A 6,828-nucleotide genomic window follows, 5' to 3' on the forward strand; every position below is an offset into this window, starting at 1 on the left:
ATCTGAGGACCAGGAAATTGTGAGGTAATGAACAGTGAGGGGAAGAAGGGACACAAGATGCTGATGGAAAATCTTAGCTCTTTGGTAATACATGAAAAATATTAGTAACATTTTTTCCTTTGTGTTAATACCCTGTAAAATGGACTCAGAAATGTTTCTGTATAGTAAAATTTGTGATCTTTCTATAATTAAATATATAACTTATTGAGATAATGGAAATAATTCTTGGGACAACTGTTATACTTTTGGCTTAAGGCATATGGATAATATGTCTTCTTCCCAAGGTAAAATGCACTTAAAATCATATTTAACACACACACACATACACACACTTCAGTATGTTTCTGGCACTCTTCTAAATCATTTACAAATAATGAGTCCTTCAATCCTTATAATGACTCTATTAGGTCGCTACAATAATTATCTCCATTTTACGTAAAAAGAAACCTGAAATACAGAAATTGAGAGTGATCACAGAGTCAACAAAGAGTGTGAACCTAAAGATTTGACTCCTGGATTCATAATACTGACTCTGATGACAAGGTAACCAATGCCAAGACACTTAAACCACCCAGCACCTGGACCAAAATATATCATGCTGTACAAAAAGTCACTATTTCTTTTCTTTTTATCTTGGCCCATTTGTGTCACTGTATTCTGCCTTTTTTTTTTTTTTTTTTTTTTGCATGATGATGATTACTGATTGACTTTGAAAATAAATCACACCTGAAAAAATGTTGCTTTCTTCATGCCTTTTATCGAACTGATACATTATTTTTAGAAACTTCTCAGAAGTTAAAAGAGCACACAGTCTTTTTGAATGCCTGTCTATATTTGGTAAATATTTTATTTCCAATATGGATAAAAATACATCTTTCAAGATATGTAAAAATATAATCAGGTAGTTTGAAATTATTGCAAAAATGTTTTATGGAATTCATCTATTATATTTTAGGTATGCAAAGTTACATGAAAAGGTCTGAGTTGTTTGTAGAATCAAATATGGCCATAAGTTTTTCTTTAATACAGTTTTCTCTCTTCTCAGTATCAACACTATTTTAATTCTTATGAGTCATTTCACACAGCACAATAAGGAACTGATAATTTTTTCTAAGGCTTGCTTTCCTTTGAAGATTAGACAAGTAAAAGCAATAAAGGGTATACAGTTTGGGAATAAAGAAGTAATTTGTCCATGATCAAAATGAAGAGGTGGAGAATTTAAATAGAGACTTGGAACCCATATAAAAGAACTCCTAGACATTGTAAAATAGGGGTAGCAAACTTTTTTGTAAAGCACCAATGAGCAAATAGTGTAAGTCACGTAGTTTCTGTCCCACGGAGTTAGGTCCATCCTGGTGGTGTGAAAGCAGGCATAGACAACATATAAAGAAGAGGATGTGGCTGTATTTCAATCAAACTTATCAAAGGTAAATTGTAAGAAGGAGAAATACCTTGCAGAAAAATGAAGGTGCAATTAAAGGCTTAAAAAAAAAAGGAATTTGTTCTCTTTTGTAGGAAAAAAAAATCATACATAAAGATAATACTAAGTCATCTACTAAAATGGACTAGAATTTTCTAGAATTCACTAGAAACAAGTGAATTTAGAAAAGTTGAATAATCCAACTTGAAAATAACACTATTTAGTTGCATTTCTTTATACTATCAAGAAACAACCAAAATTAAGAATCCAGATATACAGTAGAATCAAAGTAGTGCTTTGGAGGCCTTGGGATAAATTGTAAATCCTATGTGCAGTATTTTTATGGTGAAATTTTTAAACAATTTCTGAAAAAAATTAAATCCCCCCAAAAAAAGGGAAGAAAAAAGAATTTATCAGGCAGGTTCCTCCAGCAACACAGAACCAATAGGATGCATGTAAATAAAGAGAGAAATTTATTTTAAGGAACCAGTTCGCTCGTTTGTGGGGGCTGGTAAATCCAAAATTTGCAAGACAGGCTAGCATACTAGAACTTCTGGCCGGAGTTAATGTTACAGTATTGTGTCTGAGGGCACTCTTGAATGCTTCCTTTTTGGGGACCTCAGGGTTTTTTTTCTTAAGGTTTTCAATTGATTAGGTAAGTTACACTCTTATTATAGAGGATATTTTGCTTTACTAGCATTTTGAAAATACCTTCATGGTAACATCCAAATTGAAGTTTAACTAAACAACTGGGTACTATAGCCTAGCCAAGTTCACATATATATTTAAACCATCACAGTAAGACATATAACCATGTTGATAAATTGGAAAACTCAACACTGTAAACATGATCACTACTCCCAAATTGATCTAAAGATTCAGTACAATCCTAAGAGAAATCCCTGCAGGCTTTTTTATTTTCATTTTTGTGTAGAAATTTATAAGCTTCTTCTAAAATCTGTAGGTATTTGAAAGTGTGATAGTACAGCAAACAGAATTTTAAATGCAAAGGACAGAATTGGAGAATTTATATATCTCAGTTTTTAAATTTACCATAAAATCAAAATAAACAAGAAATTATGGTGTTGGCAATAGGATGGGCATAAAGCTAGAGATTAGAGAAATATAGCCACACCTATATGAAGCATTGATTTTCAAAAAGGTGCCAAGATGATTAACTAGGGGAAAAATAGTCATTTCAAGAAATAATTTTGAATCAATGTGATATGATTTTAGTACTACATATATTTATCTCAGTCCCTACATCACACAATACAAAAAAAAAAATTAACTCAAAATGACTCAAAGCAACAATGATAAAACTTGTAGAAGAAAACACAAGAAAGTGTTTGGGTAGGCAAAAATGGCTTAAACAGTACACTTAAAAGCAACAAATTTGAAAGAAATAACTTACAAGTAAACTTTATAAAAATTTAAAAAATACTATGCTCTTCAAAATTCACCATTTCATTAACAAAATGAAAATACAAAACAAAGATTGGCCAAAAATATCTGCAGTTCATGTATCTGAGAAAGGACCTACATCTAGAATATATAAAAACTCTTATGAACCAATAAAAAGATAATAAAAAGTGTGCAAAGGACATTAAAGAGACAAAATGAAAAAAACTCCTCAAAAGCTGTTCAACACTCTTAGGCATCAAGGAAATGTAAATTAATACTACAGTAAGATACTATCACACAACTACTGCAATAGTTAAAATTGTAAAAAAGCAGAGACTTCAAATATTAGTGAGGTTAGGATATAAATGGATCTTTGTCTCATACATTGCTGATGCATTATGTGGCACAAACAATTTGGAAAATGGTTAGACAGTTTCTTACAAATTTAGTGTAACCATTATATGGCCCACCAATCCCATTCTGGGTATTCTTCCAAGAGAAGTAAATCATACCTTCTCACAAAAACTTGAGGATGATGCTTCAGAATTCATTTATTCATCACAGCTCAGAATTGGAAAAGTCCAAATTATCTAACAAAAAGTGAATTCTTGGGGCACCTGGGTGGCTCCGTTAGTTAAGAGTAGGACTCTTGATTTTGACTCAGGTCTAGATCTCAGGGTCATGAGATCAGCCACATGTGGGGCTCCACACTCAGCTCAAGTCTGTTCTCTCCCTCTCCTTCTGCCCTCAACTCACCCCTGCCCCTGCTCACTCTTTCTCACAATCAATCAAAAAATCAATAAAATCTTTTTAAAAAGAATTCTATTTTTAAAATTTTATTTATTTATTTTAGAGAGAGAGACAGTGTGCAGATGAGCAGCAGGAGGGGTGGAAGAAGAGGGAAATCATCTCAAGTAGACTCCCCATTGAGTGTGGAGCCCCACTTGGAGCCCAATCCTATGACCCTGAGATCATGACCTGAGCCAAAATCAAGAGACAGATTCTTAACCAACTGAGCCAGCCAGGTGACCCCAAAAGTGAATTCTTAAACAAATTTTATGACTTATAAAAAAGGAATGCTAATTATCAATTTAAAAAACAAAAACTAAAACAAAAAACAATTGATGGAACTGAGTAACTCAGTCAGTTAAACGTCTAGCTTTGGCTCAGGTCATAGTCCCAGGCTCCTGGGATAGAGCCCATGCTGGGTTCCTTGCTCAGCCGGGAGTCTGCTTCTCCCTCTCCTTCTGTCTCTTCTCTCGCTCTCTTGCTCTCAAATAAATAAAATCTTTTTTTTTTTTTTTTTTTAAAGAACTGTTATAAAAGCACTGTGGATGAATACCAAAAACATTATGCTGAAAATAAGAAGTAGACATAAAAATGTACATATTATATAATTCCATTTATATGAACTTCTCAGATAGGCAAAAAAAAATCTAGAATCTAGAGTAAAGAGTAAGAGGTTTACTAAGAAGGGATGAAGGAACAACTTCGAGTTGGTAAAACGTTATACTTCATGATTGGAGTTGCAGTTACTGTGTTTATTCATCTGCTTGAATTTATAAAACCTCCACTTAAAATGGGTCAATTTTATTACATGCAAATTATATCAAAATAAGATGACTTGAAAATAAAATCTCGTTTTATGAAATACTTTGGTTGTATATGAAGAGTTTAATGATCACCATTCATTCTCAGTCACTTCCGCAGCTTAATATTACTAACTTTTCCAGATTCATTTCACACCACTCCACCACCATTCATTAATAACAAGTTGAGCCATGTAGGGAGAACTTTTCAGTTGATATTACTGGGATAATCACATAAAGCAGGGAGAACCTTTGGACTTTATTCCTTTACTAGATGTTAAGATTCATTTGTAAGTTCAATAGTATTATGCTTCTGAGTGATGGCAGAAGTTAGAATGTTAAACCCAGTTTAAAATGAAAGGTGAGGCACAAATAATTGGAAAATTGGGTAGTACACCAAATCCCACCTGGCACAAAAATAATAAGGTAGAATTGGGCATAAATTTTAAAATTACGATGTAACATCATCTTTGACGCTTTAATGAGAAAATGCTAGTTTTCATTGCAATTAAACTCTTAACTGAGCATTTCTTCAAGTACACAGAAAGAGTTATGGACTCAGTGTGTGTGTCCTCCACAAAATTCATTTGTTGAATCCCTAACCTCCAATATGATAGTATTTTTAGGTGGGGCTTTGGAAGATGATTAGGTTTAGAAGAGGTCAGACGGTGAGCCCTCATGCTGGGATTAACATTCTTCTAAGAAGAGGAAGGGAGACCAGCACTGGGTCTTTCTACCATGTGAGCACACAGTGAGCAGGTAACCATCTGCAAGCCAGGTAGAGGGTTGTTACCAAAAACGGAATCTGCCAACAACTTGATCTGGGACTTTCCAGCCTCCAGAACTATGAGAAACAAATGTTTATTGTTCATAGCACCCAATCTATAGCATTTTGTTTTAGCAGCCCAAGCTAAGATGATCAGTTTCTAAAGAATTGTTTACCTCTCCTCTGACAACTAGTTGCTATAGAAGATCATTTTTAGGTATTGGGTACTTTTCAAAATTCATAGCCATATGTTCCTTTAATATATATTAGGAAAAGTATAGGTGTACATCAAAACCATAACTTTGTGTGAATTTTGGTTTCATATTAAAATAAGTTGGAATGCTTTCAAGGCCTATTTTACAAATATCAAGCAATATTAGTATTAGTAGACTTTAATCAGAAAAAATAGACAAAAATTATGACGATGATGCAAAAATAACAACTCAGTTATTAACAATTTCGTTATTCAATTTCCAAATTGCCCTTTTATTTTCTTTATTTTTATTTTAAATTCCACTTAAAAAATACAAATAATCATTAATTATAGTCACTGATGCAAGTGCACAGAATCCTTTACTAATGGTGTAATATTCCTTGAAATTAAACTGCCTATTTTATGTTTCTTTAAATTCTGCTTGGGATGAATTTCCAGCCAACTTTTTGGGAAAGTAAAGGAAGTAAACTGTTCTACAACTAATGCTTATTTTCCTGAATTCTTCTCTCTCAAACAGTAAAGAACATCTTTATTTAGCTTACATTGTACAGTGCCTAGAAAGGTCTCAAAATCCTGTGTTTAAAAAAAGACTTTTGTATGACTAAATTCTGTAAGAATTTACAGAGTACATTTCTTCCATGTTCTGTCTGAGGAAAGGTCGTATTTACGTTCAGCATGTGGAGATTGATATTTGATGCAAAGAGTTCTTTGTTTCTAACTCAGAAATCTCTGCTTATTTTACTGAAATCCATCCTTAGGCATACTTTTCTAGTTCTATATAAATCTGACAAGAACTTTCCAAATCAAGCACTAAAGGTGGATGATTTTATATGGTATTAACAATTCTCAATTGGTAGTAACCAATTATTGCCAAGGATAATTTGATGCAGTCATATTTCCAAGAACAGTATTTAAAAGTTTTGTTCCTCGAATGACTCATGGCTGACATGTTTCCAGCTGTGCTGAGCCTCTTTCACTCGCCTCTTCACATTCATTTTAATTTGTTATTTTAATCAATAATATTGAAGTCACAGAGAGGAAAAACAGCCAGCCTAGTAATGACTGCCGACTCTTTGTTGATTTGAGCTAATTATGTCAATTTCACACATACACACATAACCAGGTTAAATGGAAGCTTGATCCCTTGCTTTGTACACAATAAGTATTTAGACAGTGACATCTCATGGCAGAATCTCCTTTTTGGAACTCTAACTGATTTTGATTTTGTGTTTGTTCTTCTTCCCTACATGCCCTTTTCCTCCTTTTTCTGGTTTCTGTAACTTTAGGGACTAAATTTGGATGTGTTGCCGGAAGACATAGATGCTTCCCTGTTTTTATGCCTTTTCTCATGCCATTTCTCTGAGTGTTTTAAGACATGGCTTAATGGTAGTGAGGGTTTGAGGAAAGGAAAGGTTGAGAGAACATTAAGTTTGAG

Source organism: Mustela nivalis (assembly GCF_964662115.1).
Source record: "Mustela nivalis genome assembly, chromosome: 15".
In the NCBI taxonomy this organism is placed as follows: Eukaryota; Metazoa; Chordata; class Mammalia; order Carnivora; family Mustelidae; genus Mustela; species Mustela nivalis.